This window comes from Oryx dammah, unplaced genomic scaffold (assembly GCF_014754425.2).
Source record: "Oryx dammah isolate SB20612 unplaced genomic scaffold, SCBI_Odam_1.1 HiC_scaffold_17, whole genome shotgun sequence".
Classification (NCBI taxonomy): Eukaryota; Metazoa; Chordata; class Mammalia; order Artiodactyla; family Bovidae; genus Oryx; species Oryx dammah.
The window spans coordinates 63593543-63620270 of record NW_024070201.1 but is presented as its reverse complement, the minus strand read 5'-3'; the positions used below and the strand labels follow the sequence as shown (position 1 = coordinate 63620270).

Below are 26728 nucleotides of genomic sequence, written 5' to 3'. Positions count from 1 at the left end.
CTGTGCTTGAAGGATCCCGGAGATGGTGGCCAAGGTGGAAGTGGGGTGGAGGCCTGTCTGCCTCCCAAGCTCCGCTCTTCCCATAGCAGCAGATTTGTGGTATCGGATGCCCGTGGACCGTAGGTGGCCCACAGACATGTGTTTTGGGTCACACAGGATTCTGAAAAACCTTTAAATAGTTTGCTTAGACTTAATAATGTTTCACCTAAAAAAAAAAAATGTTGATTCTGGTTTCTCCCAAATGTTGGGAAATCTGATAATAAAGGACCAGCCCTTTTGTCTTGGTATCACTTATTGAAATGCTTAACAGCCCTACCTTTGTTTAAGCACTTTGCATGTATTAATTGATTTAATCCCCACAACAATGTGATTTAAAAGGACTATTATCATCCCCATTTTGCAGGTGTGAAAACTGAGTCATAGAAAGATTAAGCAGATTGCTGTTGGTTTTACAGCTACTGAGTGGCAAAGCCAGGTTTTAAACCCGGACAGCCTGGCTCTGGAACCCAGACTGTAACCACTAGGTATACTGCTTGGTCCCACAGGGGTGGAGGGTGGGAAGAGTCAGCTGGGGATGAAGAGTGGCTGTCCCCCAAGACCAGGCCATGTGCCTCTCAGGTTGGACAGAGTCTTTTCTGAGACCAGTTGCTCGTGTTTCTTGCTTGACCCCTTACTTCTCTAAGGCAGCTTGGAGTCCCTCTTCTCAGGGTATGACGCTGTCTAGCAGTTGTGGCTACTTTTCTTGTTAATCCCTTCGAAACACTCCCTTCTTCTTGTTTCCGTTAACTGTGTTCTTAATGAGGAGTTCCTTTGTAATTACTGGTTGTCCGGACACCATAGCGTGGTCTTATCAGGTGCAGAGCTTTGAGACAGCCCAGTGTACGACCACATGGGTTCAATCCTTTGGAATATCGAGCCTTGAGAATACACTTCTTAGTGGCAAATGTAGTGGAGCATTTAGCAGGCCCTGGAATTTATTCTTTCATATGTGATTTTCAAGCATGGCTGGTTAGGGCTGTGACTTCACTTACCCATTTCCTAACACAGCTACTTTTCTTATCTCTTTAGGAGTGTGGCTGATGTCCTTGGTTTGTTTGTTTCTTTTTTTTTTTTTTGCAACATATGCAGACAGTGATGACTGGGGATACCTTTTAAATTGAGGAAGAATCATTCAGAGAGTGTCTATGTTCAGTCAATTGGTCGTATCCAACTCTTTGCGACCCTATGGGTTGTAGCCTGACGTGCTCCTCTGTCCATGGGATTCTCCAGGCAAAAATACCAGAGTGCGTTGCCATGCCCTCCTCCAGGGGATCTTCCTGATCCAGGGATCAAACCCGTGTCTCGCTGCATTGGCAGGAGGATTCTTTACCACTGAGGCACCTGGGAAGACCCTAAGAGAATGTATTTCTGTGCATTCTTAAGAGTGGCACAGTTTGCTGACTGTCCAGTAGGTGGCAGTAAATGTCAGCACTTTGTCCAGACTGGCTGGCTGACTCCCTTTGGTCCTTAGGGAATCTCAATTCCCACAGGATCCCATTCTCTTTTGATTAAAAAATGTCTCCACCAAATATATTTTTTTGGTGTTTGTGAGATGATTCTCATATGTGTGTGTGCTCAGTCGTGTCCAGCTCTTTTGCGACCCCTTGGCCTGTAGCCCTGCAGGCTCTTCTGCCCATGAAATTTTCCAGGCAAGAGTACTGGAGTGGGTTGCCATTTCCTCCTCCAAGGGATATTCCCAACACAAGTAGCAAACCTTTGTCTCTTGCATCTTTTGCATTAGCTTACCATTAGCACCACTTGGGAAGCCCTGTTTATAGATGTCATGATAAACAAATACAAATAGGACCATTTGCTTGAACTTATAATTCCAAGTCTATATGACTACACATATATGATTTAAGTCCTTGAAAAACTTATGAAATATTATGCTCATTTTACAGAGGGGGAAACAGAGATATTTTGCTTTTACACTGTAATTGGGTAACTTTTTTTGTCATTTACTTGCAAGTGTCCTTGCAAGAAGAGATAATCAAGAATTTAAGAGGCAATGCACAAGAAGGACAGCAACGGTGACCAAAAAAGAAGTGAGCTTATCTTTGAACAGAGGTGTGACATTCAAAGGAAAATGCTGCCATTGAAACAAAGTGGGAAGAAGTTAGGCAACGGAGAATGATGGTTAGACCTGAGCTTGTAGACGTTAATCTAGAATCTGTTTTCAAATAGAAGAAGTGGTTGCAGTGCACGAAGGGAGATAAGGTCAAAGAAAGCAGATAAAAGAAGGAAAGCATTCTTCTCAATTAGGTATCAGGCAAAATTGTATTTTTGTTTGTGGACCAAATTTAGTTTTGTTTTTACCTCTTGTGTTTAGTCGCTCAGTCGTGTTTGACTGTTTGCGACCCCATGGATTCCTCTGCCCATGGAATTTTCCAGGCAAGAATTTTGGAATGGATTGCCATTTCTTCTGCCAGGAGATCTTCCCGACCCTGGGATCAAACCCTTGTCTCCCATATCTCCTGCACTGGCAGGCGAATTCTTTATCACTGAGTCTTCTAGGAAGCTCTTGTTTTTAATCTCAGTCTTCGTGTAAAAAGACAGTTATGATCTGATAACCAGCTCTGTTAGAGAAGTCCATGTGAACAAAGCAAAATTGGGTTAATATGTCTAGAAGTGAAATGGATGAATATCAACTGACAATGCTTAGACATGCTAAAGGGATGATGATTTCTGGGTGATGGGTTCAGCAGTTACTTTTTATACTGAAATGCAACATAGGGTCTAGAGAAAGTGTCAAAAGTAAATATTGGACTAATTTCTAAGAAAAGAGTAGAGTGTAATGGAATTATAGACTGAATCTGTTCCCCTAAGTGTTTTCCTGGGATTCAAAGTCATCCATCAGCAGATATTAGTAAAACCATCATAGCACAGAAGCACTGCAGGGATCATTGATTTTTCCATCATGATTAATTGCTAACATTTCAATGAAGAGCTAATCATTTGCAAGCATTTCTCTCTTAGTCTGAGAAGACCAAAATTTGGAGTCTTTTCAAGACATTAAAACATTGGGGTTGAGGACCTGTTGCAGTTCTCTCATGGGAAATACTTTGGGATGGAGACTTGCGTGCAGGTAATTTATTGAGAGAACTTCTCAGAATAAATCCTTGTAGAAGAGAGAAGGGAGCAAGGGTGAGCAGAGGAAGAAGCTGAAACAGTCCAACAAAGTGCCTGTCTCATTCTTCAGGAAGTTCTGGTGCAGAAAGGTCCTGAATGGAGAGAAAAGAGACCTCTACCACTAGAACAACCCGCCCCTGGATTGGGTTGTGCTCGGGCAGTGGGCCTGGCCCTGGGTGAAGACATAGCAAGGCCTTAGACAGAGATAGAGTTGGTAAGCACTGTCACTTATCAACACTCCTGGCAGCTGGTGGGATAAACGCCTCAGTCCTGAACGTGGGGGCATTTAGGGGAACTCACCACAGCATCCACTGCTAGCTCTAAACTCAAATGTTTGAGAGAGGTTCTGTTGCTTTCCATCTGAATATCCAGGCTCCACAAAACTGTCATCTGTAATAAAATACTGGACCTTAAAAGGAGGGTGCTGTTGGGCAACAGGGAGGCAGGTGGATTCTGGTGGGCAGGGCTGGAGAGCATTAGCAGGTGTCACTGCCTTGGTTCTAGCTGTGACCCACACAGCCCCCAAAGACAGATGACCTAACCCTTCTCATCACTCAGACCTTCCAAAGGTAGCTGGTCCAACAGGAGCCTGGTTATCTCAAATTGATGCCCAAGAAAGGGAAACCAGTTCTAGTGAATGGAAGGGGCAGAAAGATCAACAGATAAATATCGCAGGAGCCAGAGTCTAGCTCTTACTGATATTTCCAGCGTTCACAGCAGCTGTTTCTATGCTCCTGCTAGTGTTGTTTCTCATGGAGTCCTTGCCTTGGAAGAGGGGAGGCAGGGGACTGGGTCATCCCTTTCGGGAACATCCACTTGTTCTGTTGATTCAAGAAGCCGTGCGTTCTGTCAACCTCCGGCCCAGAGCGCTTGTATGTTGACTTTTCCCTGATCTGTTCCCTTGGTAAATATGCAGATGTGTTCAGAGACGAAAGAGCACTTTTGTATGTAATCCAGGGCCTTGCAGATTATACCTCTGTGGGTATGTCCACTTGTTTTCTCACAGCAGGTGAGACCTGGTCTGCTTTGAGACCAGGACATTGGTTATCAATGTGTCTGTGTTTTTATTAGCAGACAACTCAGTTCAAATGGCCCAATTATAGAGTAACAGAAGGTAAAGCAAGCAACATTGAAACCTTCCTTTCCATACCTGTTTTTAAGAGTTACACGTCTCTTATTTACAATGGCAGATAGATATCGTGTATGTTTCCAGAAAATGGGTAAGGCAACACTGATTGTTTTCAATCTACATTTAGAGACTACATTTGGCACATGGAATGTATTAGCTGAATAAAGGGGTATGAAGAATTTACTATCCACTGTCAAATAGATCATCTTAAACAATTAAAAGAAAAATTTTTGTCCTTTGGGTCAAAAAAATTTTTGTCCTATGCCTCTTTTCCCATAATGAAAAATGTGGCCTTATTAAAAAACAAACCAAAAAACCCCCAAACTTCTAATATTACAGAGTAGCATAAAGAAATAAAAGATTGTCTCTCAGCTCAATCCTGTTCTCTAAAAATACTCACTTTTTGGGTCTTTTGAGACAGACATGTAACATGTAACATGAGACAATGTAAACATCCAATTCTTAATATGCAAATTGCATAATCCTATCCAGCTTACTTCAACTTGCTTTTCACTTCATGCCTCGTATATATGCATATGATATATATATATATATATATATATAATCTATATATCTGGTAATAGCTCACTGTCCACTCTATGGTTATATAATAATTGATTTAAGCAGTCCTTGATCGATAGATATTTAGGTCATCTCCAAGTCTTTGTTATTATAATTATTATAAGAATTTTGAGCGAAATATGAGTTGGAAGTGGAGACGGCAATGGCACCCCACTCCAGGACTGCTGTCTGTGCGGTTGCACAGAGTTGGACACGACTGAAGTGACTTAGCAGCAGCAGCAGCATGAGCTGGAAGAAGAGAATGAGGCAGGACCACTGAGCTTGGTTAGAAGATGACATCTGGGTGGAGAATACTGGCCTATATTAGGCTATAGAGCTGCATAGGCATTACCAGATTCCAAGGATATTTAGAAGGACTCAGTGGCCAAGCACATGTAGGGGGCTGAGGGAAGAATCCTAGGGAGCTCCCATGTGTCTCGGTGGACAGAAGTGCTTCAGGGTACTTAGGATGTTGAGAAGTAAGGAGGGGAATCAGGAGAGAATTAAGGGTCTTGGAGAGGCTGACATCACTTCTACAGTGACATTAAATAATGTAAGTCCTGAAAAGGGATCATTTTCAAGGCGGTTGCTGAGCAGAGCTAGAGACAGCAATATAAGGGCTACTTTTGGCATGTGATTGTGAGTTGGGAATGGCTGGGGAGAAGGTGAATGTGATTTTTTTTTTAAGAGCGGGCATCAAGGGGAGGATGCGAGAGCAAGGTTACATTTTGGTTTACTTGCTTTAGTTTCAGAATAGGTGTGAGGTAAGCGTGCTCAAAAGGTTGTCTAAGTGATGCTGAGATCTTGAGTTCCCTTTGTGGAAGAAGCTGATGCAGAAAAGGAGTAGAACCAGAGGGTAATTCATCACTCGCTCTGGAGGTTCCTGCAGGAGAAGACACGGCAGCACTCCGAGACTTGGTCAGAGCTCCCTACAGTCTTCCTGCTCCAACCCATGATGCAGGGAAGGCGAGCTCAGAGCAGAGGGCGCGGAAAAGCTCACGCGCCTAAACCGCTAGACCCATGCAGCCAACCCTGGTGGCCCTTTGAGTGACAGAGGGGGCAGCTGGCTGGAGTTGGATATATTTTAGTAGTGGTTGTTATTCACTTTTTTGTTTCACTGTCCGTAGCCTTCCTAAGTCTCACTAGCTGGATCGCTTCTATTTTTCTTCATAATCTTTCATCTGTGCTCTTGTGTAGCTCCTAAAACTTCCTCGGACTCATTCTCAATCCCAATTCTCTTGGCTCTGCGTTCTCTCTGGATCCCTTCTTGGGCACTTGCATACCACATGTATACTGATAACTCCCAAGTGTCTGTTTCTATCTCAGACCTTTCCTCCAAGCTCCAGTTTCCTATATCCTTTACCCTAATGGACATCTCCATCTGGGCAATGCACAGGCATCTCAAAATGATCACGGTACAGTGGAAATGTTGGTTATTTTCCCTGCAGACTCACCCTTACTCCTTCCCAAGTTTCTCTAGAGAGTCAAAGCTAGAAAGGTAAGTATTGGCCCTGTTTTTTTCTCTTCCATCAGTCCCAACCTACAAGCTTTCTCAGTTCTATCTCCAAAACATTCCTAAGTCTGGCCTTTTCTCTCCATGGTCCTGCTTCATGCTACCCCAGGCAAGTCATCTCTCCAGTGGAAGCTTCCCAACCTCCTAACTTTCATTTCCTCAAACACCCCCCAGTCTTGCACACCTTCGGGCCCATTCCCTTTGTCTAGACCACTTCCTACCCTCCACCTACCACCATTCTCTGATTGGCCGTCACCCTCTTATATGGAAACATCCTTTAGTTCTTAGCTGGAGCTGTGTTTCCCAGAGAGCTCTTCTCTCATCCTGCCAACAGGACCTGAAAATAGGTCCCTCTTTCTTAGATCTGCATCATTTCTTCTTTTCCCCTTTCTTCATGGCATCAGTTACAATTTTATTTATCTTCTTATGTCTGTCTACCTCCATCACCAGAATGTAAGCATTCTGATGGTTGGTTCATCATGGCATCTCCCAGGATCCGAACGCTACGCACTCAATACACATTTATTAATTGAATACTCACCCACCTCAGCCTGGGGATGTCGGGAAGCCTTCTCTAGAGAGATGACATTTGGGCTGGGTCTTTTCCAGGAACTTTGTCCCCATCACATTTATTATAGCGCTTCATTATTACAGGAGTGTGCTCAGTGTTTTCTTGTCTGTCTGAGCCACCACAATCCTGAGATCTCTCTGAGGATGAGGACTACGTTCATTTCTTTGTGCCCCAACTTATCATTATCACAGTGCATGTTGATGCAACTGAATTGTCTGATTTGGGAAGGAGACATGCAAGGGCATAGAGAGGATGGTTTTAAGGGAGGAACAGCACCAAAGTTGAAAAAAAAAAACAAAACAACCCTGCTCTTTTGCTTGTTAGGACAAGTCCTCCTTTTTAGTTCCTGGCGATCAGTTGACCTTCTCTGCCTAGCAGTCAATAAATAACCAGCCTTTTCACTGCAAAGGTTGACAAGGTTCAAGTAGGTTATAAGAATAATTGGGCAGCAGCTCATCTTGTGAAGCCAAAAATGTATTTGTCATAGTTGATTATGTTCCCATGCTGTTGTCTGGGAAAGATTACAAACTCCTGTAGCTGCTGTTATTTTAAAATGCAATAAAATGGAATCAGATAAAGAGTTTTTGAGTCCACTTCCCCCACTTCCCCCTGTCTTTCCCAAGACTTCTGGCTTTCTCTGAGTGATGTCTTTCTGTTCCTTTTCCTCTTTCCTTCTGAAAGAAAAACAAGGAGAAGTTAGCATTCATTTGATATTCAAAGAAGGATTTAAGTAAAAAATGATGTGTAAATTACATCAGAGAATAAATCCAGGGCTCAACAGTACAACTGCTTGTGAAACTGGTCTAGAAAAAGGTCTATTAATATTGATGCTTTTTACCTTTTAAAGAGATTCTGAATGTATTTAATCATTCCCATTAGAGTTCTCTTCTTTGACTTCCTATTGTGGTTGGAAAAGAAAAAGCCCTGGGTCTAAAAATAAATACATCTTGCTGTTGGTATATGTTTCCTGGTAAAGTTGAAGGACAGGGGACCCCTTCCAGAGCCCCAAACTGGGCTTTTGTCTAACACTTGGAAATGAATTGTCCGAGGAAACACATCTGCTGACAAAGCAAGAGAGTTTACTGGGAAAGGGCACCCGGGTGGGGAGCCTCAGGGTAAGGGAACCCAGGAGAACAGCTCTGCTGCATGGCTTGCAGTCTCAGGTTTTATGGTGATGGGATTAGTTTCCGGGTTGTCTTTAGCCAATCATTCTGACTCAGAGTCCTTCCTGGTGGTGCACGCCTTGTTCAGCCACGATGGATGTCAAAGAGAAGGATTCTGGGAGGTGGTCGGACATGTGGTGTCTCCTTTTGACCTTTAACAAACTCTTCCGGTTGGTGGAGGCTCATTAGTTCTGTGTTCCTTACCAGGACCTCCTGTCGTAAAATAACTCATGCAAATGGTTACTATGGTGCCTGGCCAGGGTGGGCTGTTTCAATGTGCTTCCCCTAACAGTAATGTAAAGAAAAATGTGTGATACTCATATTTCTTGAAGTTCTTTGCTGGAGTTTTCTAGGGCTGGGATGCACATGTTGAGGGCTGTTTTTTTGTGTCCTGGTGGGATAAGAAAATAAAACCTCTGCTCACTCAGCATGCTTGTTTCTCCATCCTCAGGGAGAATTCTGTGATGAGATGAAGGGCCCGTTTATGGAACCCCTTCCTGAGCCTTATGAGAAAGTCTTCAGCTGGAACCACCCTCATCATCCTTAATGGCGAATGGTAGATTCTTCCTAGATTCAGAGCTGGGGCAGTCAGACTGCTGTTTTTGACTTGAAAGTAGAATCAAAGTAGAGATGCTGTGTTTTCTAGTCTTCTCTGACATAGAAGTTGTTGTTAGCTGGAGCACCATAGATCACGTTTTTACTTTCTTTGCTTTCGCTTCCCCTCTGAAGACTCTCAGTGGGTTTCCAGGATAGTAAGCTGCAGATCTCCACACACAATCCCTATGTATAAGTAATGGTTTAGCACACAAAATCTACCCAGTTTGTCCAGAAGGGGGCGCTGTGGGGCCTCCTGCATGCCAGCTGCAGGGCAAGGGTGGTTTTCCTGCTGCCCTGAATCAGGAGCCAGAGGGCACTTCCCTCCCCACGCCAGCACCAGCTGTTGCCACGGGTTTTGAGAAGGGAAGCCCTGCCGCTTTGACTGTTTATATTCCAAGTGACCTGGAGTTGTTAAAATACCTGGGGGCCAGAGCTCTGGAGCACAAGGCTATACCTGGGACAAGAGGACTGAGGTTGAGAACGAGTTGACAGCGGTCGGCGTTGCCAGCCTGGTCCTGGGTCGTCCTAGTCCTCCTGGCTTCTCCCTGAGCATCACTGGGGGGCTTCGAGCAAGATTTGCTGGTTCCAGAGCCTGGGTAGGTCCAATCTGGTTTGGTCTGGGATCCTGGCAGACTTTTTAAAAGTGAAGGGGCAATTATGGGGAGGAAGAGAAGGCTTTTAATGAGAGAGGAAAAAGACGAGGGATTGAGAAGTATGTTTTGAAAGCACTGGAAAGGCCCCAGAATAGACGTGGTGAGAGTGGAAGCGTGAAAGCAGATATTCCTCTCTTCCAAATGACTAACCAGCCACCCCAGAAGTCCAGCTTGTGTTCCAACCCAGTTGGAAGCAGGAAATCGAAATCAAACAGGTGTGAAAGCACTGTGTTTTGGTTGCTGGGCTCACTCCCTTAGGAGGAGACCATAGAGGAAGGAGGAGGGCCTTAGCCATGTGTCCATATGCTGGTCGAAAGAGGACGTCGCTCTCCACCTTTGAGCTAAGCTGCCCAGGCCAGTCAGCAAGATGGAGATCTTCCCGAGTTCTCAAGCAGTGGGAAAATCAGGTTTCTGCGCAGCTGTGAGTTTAGCATCTGGTCAAGGGGGCATTTAAAATTAACCTTTTGAGTTTCTCATGTCATAGAATCATAGGGTATTTACAGAATATATACATGTATACCATCAAAAAGATCACTGGGGGGTGAGCTTTACTGTCAGAATTTCTGAGTCCTCCTTCAAGAGAATCTTAGATTATTTGAATTTATTGATTATACACATAGAAACATAGGGAAGCAGAACTGACTTCCTGGGCTTGGGATGGGCAGCTACACAGGGCTCAGAAGGGACCTGTCCTTGGTTTAATGCTCTATAGTCACATTCTTGAAATTCTTAATAACAGAGTCCTGGGGTTTTAATTTTTGCACTAAGCCCTGCAAATCACATGGCCAGTCCCGCAGGGAAGCCACACAGAAACAGGCCTGTATGGAATACTGCTGTTCATGGTGACAGTGATCATGAAAAGGATGATAACCTTGAGAATATCTGATCTCTTGCAGTGCCCTAGACTGTTTCATAATGAGATGCTTGGCACAAAGCAGCTTCTGGGACCCGTGTTGTAGTGGTTGGAAGGATTTTCTGTTGCACGGCTTCCTGACAGTAAAACTCCAGGGAAGTTAACTAGCCTCTCTGAGACTCAGTTTATTTATCTGTTAAATAGGGACAATATCACCCACCAGATAGGTTTGGAAAGGATTAAGGCAGAATGTGAGCCTGGGACACAGAGGCCACCTGTAATGATGATTGTTTTTCTATATCTCGGAATAGCCTTTACTATGTTGCTTTAAGCCTGCTGAACTTAGGTGGGGTTATCTGTCAGTTTCTCTACTTTGCAAGTTAGGTTGCCAACACTCATACGCACGGGTGTGTGTTTGCTAATTCTTTCTTGAGAACCACAGTGATAAGATTAGAAAGTTGGTCCTAGACGTCTTTGATCTTATGGTGGTATTTGCGCTAGTGATGGTTTGTTTGAAGGTTTTTCTTTCTGTGCTTTTAACCCTTGAACTATTTGTACTCATAACACACCTGAGTCAAAACATGTGGCGCTTTTTCTACCACACTCTCCGATGCCAGCTGGGTATCCTACCATTCAGTTCAGTTCTTACACCGTCTACCTGGGAGTTAGCATCAGATCCCATAAGTTAAGGGTTCAGTCCCACGAGGATGCCCCACTGCAGATGCTGGTTGAAAGCCCAGGTTGTATTTTGATTGACAGGCTGGACATTCAGGGGGTTCCCATAACCCCCTCAACAGATTTGCTAATGTGCGGGATTGACCCACAGAACTCAGGGAAACACTTTAAGTTTAGTTACATTTCCAGAAAGTGAAAGTGAAAGTCGCTCAGTCGTGTCCGACTCTTTGCGACCCCATGGACTGAATAGTCCATGGAATTCTCCAGGTCAGAATACTGGGGTGGGTAGCCTTTCCCTTCTCCAGGGGATCTTCCCAACCCAGGAATTGAGCAGGGGTCTCCTGTATTGCAGGCGGATTCCTTACCAGCTGTGCTACCAGGGAAGCCCCCTATGCGTCCAAGTTTCTTGTAAAGGATACAATTCAGGAACAGCCAATGGAAGAGATGATAGGCAAGGTATGGAAAAGGGGGTCTGGTCCCCTCTCTGGGCATGCCTTGATGTGTTTATAACATGGAAGCTTCTAGAGATTTCTATGGGAGTTTCATGGTGTTGGCATGATTGATGACACCACTGGCCATTGGTTATTAACTCAATCTCCAGCTCCTTTCTCCTCCCCCAGGGTCCGGGTGGGAGGAGGGGCTGAAGTTTCCAACCCTCTAATGCTTTGGTCTTACTGGTGACAGCTGCCAGCCTGAGCTGTCTTTGTGCTGCAGATGGCAAGAACTAAGTGTCCTTTCTGCTCTGCCTGAGGATAGATGATAGAACAAGCTGCTTCCAACTGCAGGGCGTCATCTACATGCAGGCGCTGAGTGCCAGAGCTGCTTCTCCCGTTCTTCACCTTCTTGTCTCGAGACCCAGCCCGGGCCACTTCCCTGCTTCCAGCTGTGGTCATCCGGATTTTGTGCCCCAAGTCTAAGAAGGTGACATCTACCTAACAACCAAACAGGGAGAATCATCCCATTTGTCTTTATTATCCAGGCAGGTCAAAGTTAAGGTGTGGGGACCAAGTCATTCAGAGTTCTTGCTTTCCTTTCCTATGTGACCTAGGAGGTGTCTGTGGGGAGCAGAGTCTGTTGGACAGCTCTCGACTTCCTTAAGGCTAGAGGGGGTCCACGTGGGAAGGACGGGAGGTCAGGGAGCAGGGGAGTAGGATGGCCACGCTCAGCGCCTGTGTGGATGGGATTGCGTCTTCCAGGCTGGTAAGAAGAGATGCAGCTGAAAATTTCTGTTTTGCAAGTAACTGCAGGCCGATCCAAATAAACTCACAAATGGAGTCTCTCAGCTGGTGGCCCAGCCGTGGGCAGGCTCCGCAGGGCCGGTGTCCCTCCTTCCTATCCAGGAGGCTCTGAATGGCCTCTCTTCTCATCGCATGTGTTTCAGAGCCCCGTGGAGCTGAGTAGGAGGCTAAGCTGCCGCTGCTTAGGGTAAGACTGCCTTTATTTAGATCTCTTAAGATTAGGTAACTCATATCATCTCCCTGAGGGAGAGGAAGGGGCATTCCCTTTTATTACCCTACAAACTGTGGACCCGAAATATCTATTTCAGCGGGCTTTACTTAACCCAGTGTGGAGTTGCTGTGAACTTAATATCCTCTGGATAACTCACCCAGGGTAGCACTTCAAGTTTGGGCTGTGTTTCCTTAGCCAAACTCGGATCTTATTTTTGTTCAACCCTCTTCAAGAGAGAGAGCGGTCAAGGCATGCGAAATTTCCTTGGCAAGGAACGCTCAATCAGCTGCTATGTCACGATAAGGATAATAAAGTGTTTCTTGTTGTTGTCACCATGGACTCAGAATGTTCCAGAACATTTGGCTCAGCCCCCTCATTAGCCAGAAGTCCACAGTCTAACTGAGCAGAGAGACCTGGGTCTTAGTCCTTGCTCTGTTACTGGCTTCTGGACCAGAAATGGGTCCATTAAATCTCACAATACCCTGAGTCCTGTGAGTTTGAAAGATTCAAAGGAAGAAGGAAATGGAAGCTGAAGACTGTCTCAGGCATATTCTAAGCTTTTCTTCTTCCCTCCTAGTGTGTGAGCTTTCGAAGGTGTATTGCTCTCTTCACCTGTTTGTCCCTTCACCTTGGGCCTCCGCTGGCTATTCTGGGGTCCCTGGGGCCATTACTGTCCCTCGGATAGTGCTTCTCTGTCTGCAGTCTTGGTGGAAGGTGAGGTGTCAAAGCGAACTTTCTCTTAGCTCCCTTACCCTTTAATTCCCCCAGAGCCTCTCACATACAAGGGGGTTATGAATGTGTAGACTTTATTGAAGATATGAGAATATCCAGAGGGGATGATGATTTTTAAAAGATAACATTTTTTAATTTAAAAGATTTTTTTAAAGATATTAAAATTTTTTAATATTATTTTTTAATCTAAAAATATTTAAAAATTAAAAATATTGTTTTTAAAAATTATTATTCTCCAGCTGCAACATCATGACCAGCAATTTAACTGTGCAGCAGAAATGGGACCCAGAGCTGTGTCTCTCCAAACCCCGGGGCCGTTTGGCTCTGATCATTTCCACTAACTAGATCAGAATCTACAGGTTCTAATTTTCCTGGAATTCCATCCTATTCTCCTCCGGTGGGATGGTGGCCCTCCAGCCTGTGAGCGGTGATTGAAGGTGTGGCCATAGGGTGAGCTTTCCAGGGTAGAAAGGAAGGGATCCGCCCACCTGGCCTGGCCTGCTTTTTTCTGCTGAGTCACTTGGTCATTTTCTAGGCCAGAAAGTTCATGCTTTTGACTAATGTTAGGGGAATTTTAATATTTAATCAGGAGAATTAAATGAGCTATTTGCACATTTATGTAGTTGAAAAGCATTCTTTCGCTCCAGCAGGTTTAGGTGGCCAGATCTGCACATCCAGTGTGCAAGGGACAGTCAGGCAGGTACAGGACATCGTGGCAGGTATCTGGTGCCCGAGCAGTGGGCCGAGGCTTTGGAGACCCAGGAGCTGTGTCTCTGACCCCTCCACCCCTGGCTTAGGGCATGTTTGGGCACAGAGTGTGAATCTCAGCCTTCACTTGGACATCATGAGCCAAGCAGAATGCCCCCACTGCCTGCGGGAGGGAGGTGGGGGAAAGGATCGCAGCTGGGGGGCCTTGTACAAGGCTGGGGAGTTTATCTTTCAAGACTCCTGGGGTTAAGGTTGGGATTGTTCAGGAGCTGGGGATGGATTTGGTGACAGAAAGGCAGTAAGCTTGCAAATTGCTGAGGACGGGAGGGCTCCATTGAACAAAGACATCTTCCTTCTCACGTGAACTGGTGGATGCTGGCTCATGGTTATAAAAGGGGCTCAAATGTCTGGAGCCTTCCCTAGTCATTCCCACGAGATTAAAAGCTTGGAGGCGGGGGAGGAAATTTGTGAAAGAAATGCACAGGATGATAAAGGGAGTCTGTATTCTCTCCTATATTTAAAAAACTTGAACATTTTTAGGCAAAGAGTTCTTTAAAATGTCTTTTAAATATCTGCATGTCATTTTAAGATGCACGTTCTAGTGACACCTATAATAATTTTCATTTGGTTTTATTTCATATATGGAGGAGGCCACAGATTACTAGAAATCAGTCCTGAATATTCATTGGAAGGACTGATGCTGAAGCTGAAACTCCAATACTTTGGCCACCTGATGTGAAGAACGGACTTATTGGAAAAGACCCTAATGCTGGGAAAGATTGAAGGCAGGAGGAGAAGGGGATGACAGAGGATAAGATGATTGGATGGCATCATTGACTCGCTCAAAATGAGTTTGAGCAAGCTCTGGGAGTTGGTGAAGGACAGGGAAGCCTGGCATGCTGGAGTCCATGGGGTCGCAAAGAGTCAGAAATGACTGAGTGACTGAACTTAACAGATTACTCTAGAGAATGCTCAAACCTTGGAGGAAAAGTGATTGATGACTGTTCAAATTCATGAAACATCCTTTGCATCTTGTCTGAATGCCTCTTCCTGATGACCAAATATTAATTTGATGAAAGGCTTAGCAGTGAATACCAGTTTGGGAATTACTTTTGCCATCTCTGCTCAGGACATTAAGATAGCAAAAAGAATTGGAAGAAAGAATGCAGATGCTGTGGGTCACCTGCAGCCATCGGGCTTAAAAGTGACCAGGGAAGGGACTCCTGTGTTAACTGTAGGATGGAGGCAATATCAGCGTCTGGGCTGGCCTCTGTCTTCAGCATGGGAGCGTTAGAAGTTAGGCCAGTCTTCTGGAATATCACCTGGGCCTCCGGCTCAAGCTGCAGTAAAATAGGTGCTGTTCATTGATCTAATAAATGCATGTAGAGTGGCTGGCCCTCTGCTTTGGTGTTAAGGATGACCCTCTGTAGGGATTCCCTGGTGGCTTAGACAGTAAAGAGTCTGCCTGCAATGGGGGAGACCTGGATTCGATCCCTGGGTTGGGAAGATCATGACAAACCCCTTCAGTATCTTGCCTGGAAAATCCCATGGACCGAGGAGCCTGGCAGGCTACAGTCCATGGTGTTGCAAAGAGGTGGACGCGATTGAGCAACTTCACTTTTCTGTGAGTCAGATACCGCCGTCTGGTGGGGCCCAGTCACCTGGAGCCTGGAGAGAATGCCTTTTGGTCTCCGGCTACCTGCTGTCCTCGCAGTCTGGCTAGAACCTTAGTGCAGGACCCCTGGCACCTAGAAGGAGCGAGAGGTCTTTTGAGTATCGGACTGGTTATTTTCCCGATGAGCAACTCGGCTTCTCGGAGCTTCAGATTCCTCTTCTGTCCCTACTATAGAGTAGAGATAATAGCATCTACCTTGCAGGGCTGTAATGAAAGTCATCAGCCATTTGACTGGTCCTGCAACAAGTAGGTGCTTGGGAACAAAGGTGGCTATTATAAAACATATTGCCAGGGCTTCCTTTCTGGCTCAGTGGTAAAGAAGCCGCCTGCCAGTGCAGGAGACACAAGTTTGATGCCTGGGTCGAGAAGATCCCACATGCCTCAGAGCAACTAAGCCCATGAGCCACAACTACTGAGCCCGGGCTCTAGAGCCCGGGAGCCACAACTACTGAGCCCATGTGCCCTAGAGTCCATGCCCTGCAACAAGAGAAGCCGCTGCAGTGAGAAGGCTGCACGCTACCATGAAGAGTAGTCCCCGCTCACTGCAGCTAGAGAAAAGCTCGCACAGCAGCGAATACCCAGCACAGCCAAAAATAAATGATAAATACATTAACGTAAAATATAAAACATATTCCCAGGTAAGCAGTGCTTAAATCTCTCTGGAACACCTGAAACTGAGCCTTCAAAATGTATAAAACCTTTATTGAAAGTGTACTAATTCTACATTTATGCACATCCCCCTGGTGGCTCAGATGGTAAAGCGTCTGCCTACAATGCGGGAAACCCGGGTTCAATCCCTGGATCAGGAAGATCTGGAGAAGGAAATGGCAACCCACTCCAGTGTTCTTGCCTGGAAAATCCCATGGACGGAGGAGCCTCGTAGGCTACAGTCCATGCGCACCTCGTCGCTGCCAAAAATATGCCAGAAAGAGAGATATGAGGATGCCAGGCCTGGATGGATGCTGTGCTGGACTCAGGGCATCGCTTCCAGGTGGCTTTCCCAAGCCCTTCCACTGCCACCGAGAAGAGTCTAGAAACCCTGGAAGCCTTTATTTTGACAGGCAAAATCTGGGCCTTGGAGCTCGAGCTCTCTCACTTGTCTCACTCAACAAGCATAAATATTGTTTGACCCCCGGGCATTTCTTGTGCCCACTATATGCAGTAGTCTATATGCAATTGCCCAGCAGGACCCCTGCCCCAGAGCAGCAGAGGCTGGCTTCCTCTGCCCGCTGCTGGTGACATCCCCCGCCCTGGACACAGGGAGGCGCTGTGGCCCCACTTTTCCTCAAAAACAATTGAGCCGCTCCCCAGGCTTCCTGACTGAGTCCTGAGATCCTAGTCCTTTGTACTTACATGATTTCATTACTCTGTGTTTTCCTACGTGGAAATCAGTGGAAGGATGGCAGCGACCTACAATTGCACACGCAGAAAATGTGCATGACTTCTTCAGCTAGGAAACGTCAAAAACTTGACAGTAATTATGTTTTCATTGTAACAAATAAATATTCCACACACCTTGTGAGAATAGTCTCCAACACACACAGACACACACACACAGACACACATAAAATAGGACATTTATACGTGATTTTTATTCACCAAAATAGGTATCACTCAGCAATCTCTTTTATTTTTTTCACTTTATAATAGCCCCAGTGACTTTTTCAGTCTTTCCCACACTATTTTTTTTTTTTTCAAAAATGACTTTATTTAGCTATCTGGGGCCATCAAATCTGAGGTGTGAAGCCCTGAAGTATTAGGGTTGAAAATGAAAAAAGAGGCACCTTAATGAAAAGCCCTAACTGAAGTGAAGAGAAGCTTAACATGATGGCATTTTGGTTATTCACAGAGCAGCATCTGAACAGTATTAATTTTCATGGTGGGTCAAAAGCTGCTCATTTTCCCTAGAACTAAAGGAATAGTTAGAATCCTTAAATTCCCTGAGAGGCCTTCTTCCCCAAACCTGTCCCCACTTTCCTATGGACTGGTTGACAGTCCGATGGGCCAGTTCTACAGCCACAGAGGTGGAGTTTAGTGCTATATCTAGCTAAGAAGGCATTGTTTGAGGGAGGGGAAGGTGCCTACAAGGTAGAAATGGTAGCCCAGGCCTTGTTGTCATGCAGTTGCTGAATCGTGTCCGACTCTTTGAGACCCCATGGATCACAGCACGCCAGGCTTCCCTGTCCTCCACTGTCTCCCAGAATTTGCTCAAGTTCATGTCCATTGAGTCAGTGATGCCAGCCAACCATCTCATCCCCTGCCACCCCTTCTACTTTTGCTTTCAATCTTTCCCATCATCAAGGTCTTTTCCAATGAGTTGGCTGTCTGATCAGGTGGCCAAAGTATTGGAGCTTTAGCATCAGTCCTTCCGATGAATATTCAGAGTTGATTTCCTTTAGAATTGACTGGTTTGATTTCCTTGCAGTCCCAGGGACCCTCAAAGAGTCTTCTCCAGCACTACATTTTGAAAGCCTCAGTTCTTCAGTGCTCAGCCTTTTTCATGGTCCAGCTCTCACATCCGCACATGACTACTGGAAAAATCACAGTTTTGACTCTACAGACCTTTGTCAAGTCATGTCTCTGCTTTTTAATACTCTGTCCAGCTTTGTCACAGCTTTTCTTCCAAGAAGCAAATGACTTCTAATTTCATGGCTGCAGTCACGGCCCATAGTGATCTAGGAGCTGAAGAAAAGAAAATCTGTCTCTGCCTCTTCTTTTCCCCTTCTATTTGCCGTGAAGTGATGGGACCAGAGGCCATGATCTTAGTTTGTTGAATGTTGAGTTTTAAGCCAGCTTTTTCACTCTCCTCTTTCACCCTCATCAGACTGCTGCTGCTGCTAAGTCGCTTCAGTCATGTCCGACTCTGTGCAACCCCATAGCGGCAGCCCACTAGGCTCCTCTGTCCCTGGAATTCTCCATCAGACTAGCATGGGTTCAAATCCCAGCTCTGTTTTTTCCTGCCCAGTTGAGGGATCTGGAGCCAGTTACTTAATTGCTTGGAATCTCTTTTGTAAAGTGTGGTAATGAAACTCCTCTTGCAGGATTGCCATTAGTATCAAGTCAAATAACGTATATGTGTGTGTGTGTATATGTGTGTGTGTGTGTGTGTATATATATATATATATATATGCACATTAACTAGCAGACAATAGCATCTGATGCTCTTTTAGGGGTCAGCAAACTTTTTTTTTTTGCAAAGGATCAGGTGGTAAATATTTTAGACTTGATGGACATGAGTTTGAGCAAGCTCCAGGAGTTGATGATGAACAGGGAAGCCTGGCATGCTGCAGTCCATGGGGTCAGAAAGAGTTGGACACGACTGAGCGACTGAACTGAACTGAGGTCATACACAGTCTGTGTGGCAACTCTTCACCAATATAGTATGTGAATGAAGCACAGAGGATGTGTTCCAATAAGGGTTTATCTACAAAAACAGATGGCGGGGTGGATTTGACATAAACGGTCGCTGCTGACCCTGCTCTAGGTCAGCGCTGCCTGCTAGAACCTTAATATGAGCCTCCTCTGTAATATTAAATGTTCTCATAGCCACAGAAAGTAAAGAGGAACAGGCCACATTCGTTATAGTAAAATATTTCATTTGCTTCAAATTAGCCAAACTATTTTTGCTTTCACATGCAATCGGCGGGAAAGATCATTAATGAGGTATTTTACTTTAATGTTTGGTAATATTTTTAAATGTCTGCTGTGTGTTTTAAACTCACCGCCCCTCTCGTTTCATACTAGTCACATTTCGAGTGCTCCATCCCTACACTGAACAGCACAGCTTTGGACAGTACTTCTCAAACTGCCATCATAACCATTTAGTGGGTCAAGAAATCCATTTGTTAGAAAAAAGTCAAAGTAAGAAAATGAAATCGAGAAGGATAGAACCTGTCAGAGTGCATCCTGTATTGAAAGGATACAGATTGTTTCCTGCAGATTTGTGTGTGCTTGCCCATGTGTCCATCTGCATGCGTGTGTGTGTGTGTGATGCGTGTAAGTGTGTGCTGGGTCATGATGAGAAACATCAGATGTATTTCTTCTTGTGGGCTGTTGTCAAACATGCTTGATGTTCACTATTTTACACACTATAGTCAAGCTTTTTTTTTTTTTAAAGTAGGCTGAGATGTTTAGTTTCTTCCTCACTTAGGCTGTACAGGCACTGTGCCAAGAGCTTTGTGTTGACCACATGACTGGTGTAAAACCAGTCAAACTAGTTACCAAGTGTCATGCCAACCATTTCAAAAGCACAAATCAAAATTCTCAACTTTAAACTTTACTATCGCTGTACTTAATTTCTAAGACTCCTCCTTTTCCAGAGAGTAAGCTGAAACCCGGAGTGGTGCTAGGCACAATCAAGATCCCAAACATGAGCCGTGTCTTGGGGTGACAGTGAGACAGTCTGTGTGCCCAGCTGGGGGACAGCTCCTGTCTCACGTGTTGGGGCTCCGCCTGTGCACGTGGACGGGAGCCAGGCCAGCTCACCCAGTGACTTAAGTGTCACGAGTCCCTGAGGCTTGAAACTTTAGGATTTATGAAACACAGGTTAAAGGGATGTTGCTTAAAAGTATTTCCTTCTCTTCATGATCCTTTCATTGATTCTTCCCCACGTTTTGCTGAGCAACGACCCAAAATTGAAGTAAGTTCATGCTCTGCAATCAAACAGCTCAGCTTTTATCTTTCTATAATAATATGTCTAATATTTTTCAGAAGGTAGTGGAGAAGAGCAAGTTGTTCTGTCTGGCTCTGAATTGCATAAAAGTTGAAGACAGGAAACTGATAAAGCTCATTTTCCCTTCTTCTCTTTAGCTGTGTGATGAAAGATATTTTAAATAGTGTGTATAGTAAAAATTATTTAAGGTCCATTTTCCTGAAGTATATTCTGAGTTTATCCCACTCTCAGTTGGGTTCAATTTTCTTCCTTTCTCACAGTAAACTGGTGTACAGACATAGTACAGACTTTGGATTCAGGTTGACTTGGGCACAGATCCTTCCTACATGACTTCTAGGCTGTGAGGCTTAGCCATGATAAGACTCAGCTTCTTGACCTATAAAATAGGGATAATAATTTTGGCCTTATAAGTTTGTTGTAAAGATTAGTTGGGGAAATATATGTTAAGATAAAAAAACTTTGTGTGAAAAAATTCTTTTACATATGAATTTTCCATATGAATGTTTTCATAATAATAGAGCCGAGTATATTTTTTCACTTCCTCTGCCTTCCAGGAGGGTGCAGTATAGAGCCAAGAAATGTTTTTGTGGCATTTATTTTAATGTCCTGATTATTTAATGACTTACAGACTGCATTTTAAGGTATCTTTTCTCCACCTGTTCACATTTCATTCTCACATATAGAAAGTTTCTATTAGGAATTTAACATTTGAGAAGAAATGGTCTTAGGTTTTAGATCCTTAAAAAGAAACAACAAATAAGGGCTTTCAGCTGTCACCATGACAACCAAACCCTCTCCAGTCAGTTATCCAGAGTGAATTATTAAAGAGCTCTGTCCAGAGAGTCGTTCTAAGGGGAAGGTTACGCGGCTCTAATAGTGAGAGACGGTTGCAGTGCTGGAAAGTGGGGTATGGGCTTGCTTTCTCACTTCATCCACAGGGAAAGACTCAAATGAGCCAACCATTTGCACGTGATCCTCTTCAGTGGCCAAAGAGTTGGTTTTCCCAGAATTTCAGGTCGCTTAAAAGACTGAGTGTCTCTCTGAGTCACTTTTTCAGAAGCAGGATGCGTAAATGAGCACTTTCTCTCATTCCCGGAAAGAGTTGACCTGTTCCTGCTCAGATAATCCTTCCTATAATTAAGATGTCCGTCTACAGTGATTGGTCAATCAGGAACAAGTTGTTATACCAATTCCAGGAGAGAATGGAGGAGGCTGCTGGAAGATGAGAAAGTCAGAAAGTGTAGGTTTGCAACTTATTAATATATAAATGGCTGTTCTCATTTTTAAAGTAAGACGTGTTATAGTCATAGATAACCTTCTCAGACAAAGTAATATTAAAGCAACTTACTTAAATTTTCTGAGCCTCAGTTTCCACGTAGGTAATATAGGTTTCACCAGATCTTTTAGGGGCGGTTGTGAGGATAAATGCATAGAAAACGTAGAGCGAAGTTCCTGGCACACAGTAAGCTTTCAGTGTGCTAATCGCTGTCCTTAAAATGGTTGATTCCCATGCCGCACATCATTATTTCCCTAACATTGTTGAATCGCCTGAAATCTATTAGGATATTCAAAATAAAACATCTTAAAGGTGACTTTATTTTCATTTTCAAAAATAAGAATTGGTTTCCTTTGTTTTTCTTTCAGAAGAAAATGCTTGAACCTGCCATCCAAGTAATAACATTTTGATGGCTTTTCTTCAGCATTGAGTTTTGCTTTATGCTCACATCTTTGAATTTCATTGCAGGTTGTCAGTGTTTGAAAGTATATAGAAAATATATGCATTTTTAAAAGACATGTTCCTTTGTGTGTGTGTGTGTGTGCGCACTCAGTCATGTCCAACTCTTTGTGACCCCTGGGCTGTAGCCCGCCAGGCTCCTCTGTCCATGGAATTTTCCTTTCCTGACACAGTAGAAGAGTGAGAAGTGATAGGGCAAGACAGGCCTAAGAATTTAGGTATCCTATTGAAGAGAAAAACCTGGTGATATGGAAAAACCATGGCAAGGAACATGGTGAGGCTCAGAGATAGTATTTTCCAAAGGATGATTTTGCTTGCTGCTTTGTGTCTCCTCTGCCTAAATTCTTTTAAAAATAATTTTGTTTATTTATTTATTGGCTGTACTGGCTCTTTGTTGCTCCTTGGGTTTTTCTCTAGTTGTGGTGAGAGGGACCTACTCTCTAGTTGTTTATTTATTTGTTGGCTGTGCTGGCTCTTCGCTGCTCCTTGGGTTTTTCTCCAGTTGTGGCGAGAGGGACCTACTCTCTAGATGTGGTGTGCGGGCTTCCCGTTGCCTTGGTTCCTCTTGCTGTGAACATGGGCTCTAGTGAACACGGGCTCAGTAGGTGCGGCTCCTGGGCTCTAGAACACTGGCCCAACAGCTGTGGCACGAGGGCTTAGTTGCTCTCCGGCATGTGGGGTCTTCCTGGACCAGGGACTGAACCCACGTCTCCTGCATTATCAGATGGATTCTTTTCCACTGAGCTACCAGGGAAGCCCCTAATTTCTAACTCTGATGAGTCAAATTCCTGTAGGGTCAAAAAAAAATTATTATATGAGTTTGGTTAGAAGATGCTAAGGAGAATCAGGCAGAGAGAAATGAAACTAAGCCCTGTATCTTTGAAGGAACCCATCTTGGGGGAAGATCGGGAGAGCAGATGGGCTTGCCTGGTTCCTTGTAGAACTAGTGTTCTGAGATAACTCACAGGTCTCAAACAGTGTATGTTTAAGGAGTTCCAAAAAGACCGTTTCTCTGGCAACCATGCCCCTCTGCAGGATCTTCTACCTGGGAAGAATGGGAGACACAGTATTGCAAAATTTGGAGGCTTTAGAATCAAACAGACTAGCTTGGAGAAATTACCTAACCTCTCAGAGCCTCAGTTTGCTCATCTGAGAAAAGGGATATATTATTTTTCTTGTAAAGTTGTGAAGAGGATGAAATGAGAAACAATCTGTGATGTGTTTCTCATGTCATATACTTTCAACATCTGTTATTCCTCTTCTGAGTATCGAAAAAGTTGTCCATTTTTCTAATTCATAAAGAGGAGGGCAGAGATGGTTTGACCTGGGAGATTTACTGGTCTTTCTAAGTTACACTTAGGGGAGAGGGGGAGAACTTTTGTTTTTGAATATTTCTATTTCACTCTGAGGCCCAATCACATATGATGTATATGTGATTATGATCTTACCATCATTCAGCATGTGAGTAAATTTTTATTATCATATGTCTTTAGTTTATCCTTGTTATAAGCAACAAATTTCTGGGAAGTTTAACCAAGTTCCTCTTGATGAGTTGGGCCATATGTAGGCAGGTGGTTACCTATTTGGTACACAGTAGAGTAGAAAAACTATACTGCCCTGAGACTCTGACTGTAGGCTTCTGGGCTTTGGCAATCACCTTGACCTCTCTAATCTTTATTCTTTCTTTCATATGTAAAATATAAGGTTGATGATTAGATTTCTAAAATCCTTTTACATCCTCCAAATTCTATGATTGAAGTTCTCAGTTATTTGTGTAATTGTCTAATAGCATAAACAGATCAATGGCCAAACCTCTGTGAAAGTATTTTTCATTCCTGAAGTTGGTGAATCTTCTGAAGGTTTGGAGGTTGGGACACTGATGAGTATGCCACAGAGCAAGTGAGTAAGCCTCAGTGATGAATGGATGTTCTCTAATCCACTGGGCCTAAAGCTGGAACAGTCTGAGACTCATTTAGGATTCAGGATTCTTGGATCCTCCACATGCTTGTCGTTTTGAATTATCGCCATATGCTGAGCAGATGGCCTCTGGGCTGGCCTTCCTTGTTTGAGCGGAAACAGGTCATCTTCATTTATCTGTACATTATATTTCTAAAACTCATGGGATTTTAAGGATGAGTTCAGAATTAAGACATACTAGGATCAAGCCATATGGATGAGAACACTCTTCTTCCATATTCCATGTGGGATCTGAGGTCATCCAGAGTTTGACAAATGCTTGTCATTATATACTTTCAGTTAAAGTATTTCTAGAATTATGATATTTCACAAAGTCATTCTCAGCTCTCACTAACCAATCATCCAGTCCCTGGTCCAAATGGCATTTGGCAGGATAACTTCTATTATTACTTTGTTTCTTGTTCTTGGATTCCATGAGATACCCATGCCTCACACTATCACAGTCTCCCCTTTTGTTGTGTGTGAGTGCATTTCTCTTTCAAGTAACCAACAGAGTCCAGACCAGAACAGTGGAGGGAGATGGCGGGCCGTTGCTGAACTTTATTGGGTTGTGGCCGTCCTGGTTTTCACTTGTCTCCTCTATTCTGTTAACTGTCAGTGCTCCAGACTTACCACTAGAATGACTGCTGACCTTCAGCATTAAGAAGCCCCAGGGACAGGATCTGGAGAGAGATTTACACAAAACGCGTCATGGTTGAGGTGGTGTCGTGGTGGCTGCTCCCGCAAGCCCCAGCATTGCCCTCAGGAATCCATCTGGGTGCCATTCAAGAGACATTGATCAGACACCCACTGTGCATGAACCCCTGTGATACTTGCTGGAAATATAACTGTGTAAGATAGGGTGCTTGCCCTTGAGTGGTTTTCACCATAATAAGCAACACCTTATCCAAAATATGCCCTATGCCGGGCATTGTTTTAAATGCTTCACATGTGTTAGCTCTTGTGACCTTCAGAACGACTCCCCGGGGTCACTATTACTATTCTCAACCCTGTTTTCTAGGTGGGGAAATGAAGATGCAAAGAGAATGGGCAACTTGCTCAGTTACAAAGCAAGTGAGTAACAGAACCAGAATCCAATCCCAGGCAGTTGACTTGAATCTGGACTCCCACCCACCCTGGCACATTCTGCTAATACTTTCCTTTTCTCTGATAACCTCAGTAACATCTTCAGCTGCCTAATCTTTGTAGCCTTTTTATTAATAACCATTATTAACAATCATTTGTCAAACAACATCATGATAAAAATAATGTTGCTCAAAACAAAACAAATTTCAACCAAAAAAATAACAAAGCAAGAAAGCAACCAACCCCCCCAAAAAAAAGATCACCCACAATCATTTTAGTTTATGTCCTTTTAATCTGTTTTTTTTTTTAATCAACATTTTAAAGTCTGCATCTTTCACTGAGCACTGTGACAGGTTTGTTTTTTCCCCACTATATTCTTCATCAACATAACTTTAATGACTCGTCACTTTGCAAGTTTTCAAATCATACTTATGCCGTAATATTGACTTAATCACTTATTGTTGGACATTACTTCTTACACGTCACTGTTGCAACACATGTGATCATGCATATCTTTCTATATACATTTTTTCATATATGTTTAACAATTTCCTTAGATGGTTATCTGTTGGATTTTAACTTTTGTTGTGTTTGGGTAAGGAAAACAGAACCAGACTTTGGAATCAGGTTCCAAAGAAGCACTTAAGTTCTTTTTATTCCTGGAGAGCTGAGAAATAGTAATACCATAAATGTTTGAAGCATGATCTAAATCATCTTTTACTTTTTAGATAAACAGTTTTAAACTTAGGATTTGTTCTCTTGGAAATATGGAGAATTTTCATCTTGAGGACTAGATTTGGCTTCTGCCAAAGATTAGCTAAATCACAATGTAACTGTATCTTCCTCCCTCTTGAAGAATCACGGTGAAATGCTGGCGAATCAAACACACAAAGATCAGGAAGACATCAGTTTAATAGGAGCTCTGTGGGAGTGAAAAGGTAGAGAGGCTGACAGACCAGGATGGAAGATACAGCGTGAATACATAGCAAGTAAAGGTCCATCAAGCAATGGGTGGTTCAATACGTAGTGGTCGACCACAGGCTTTGGAGGTACATGGGGTTGAATTGGAAGCTTGACTCCATGTCTTACTTGCTGTGTGGTCTTGCACAGTTGTTCCATCTTTCTGAACCTCAGTATCTTCACCTGTAAAATGGGTATATGATAGTTATCTGCTTCAAAGAGTTGTTGTGAGGATTTAACCAGATCATGTACATAAACATTATATATATGTTAAGTAAACATTCCAGTAGTCATGTATGGATGTGAGCGTTGGACTATAAAGAAAGCTGAGCACTAAGAATTGATGCTTTTGAACTGTGGTGTTGGAGAAGACTCTTGAGAGTCCCTTGGACAGCAAGGAGATCCAACCAGTCCATCCTAAAGGAAATCAGTCCTGAATATTCATTGGAAGGAATTATGCTGAAGCTGAAACTCTAATACTTTGGCCAAACTAACTCATTTGAAAAGACCCTGATGCTGGGAAAGATTGAAGGGGATGGAAGGAGGATGAGATGGTTGGGTGGCATCACCAACTCAATGGACATGAGTTTGAGTGAACTCTGCGAGTTGGTGATGGACAGGGAGGCCTGGTGTGCTGCAGTGCATGGGGTTGCAGAGTCGGACATGACTGAGTGACTGAACTGAACTGAACTGCAAGGAAATGTCTAACTCTGTTGACTGCTTTGCACAGGGCAGGAGACTACGGCAAGTTCATCATCATCAGTATCACTCAGTGGAGGGGACTGTGTGATCAGAGGTCAGTACTCGTACACTCTGGTGGGGCATGAAAACCATTAGGGAAGTTTGGTCTTCTGGGAATGACAACAAATGAA

At 43.9% G+C, this 26728-nt stretch overlaps 1 protein-coding gene and 1 long non-coding RNA gene across 2 annotated transcripts in view; both read left to right on the top strand.

Annotated features, from left to right (window-relative positions):
- Nucleotides 1-26728, top strand: part of SLC1A2 (solute carrier family 1 member 2) — a 160472-nt gene that overhangs the window by 5794 nt on the left and 127950 nt on the right. The window lies entirely within an intron of this gene.
- On the top strand, nt 9614-21904 carry LOC120876877. The gene is made up of 3 exons (XR_005724232.1): nt 9614-9776; nt 21220-21359; nt 21764-21904. It is a non-coding gene; the product is annotated as an uncharacterized LOC120876877 (long non-coding RNA).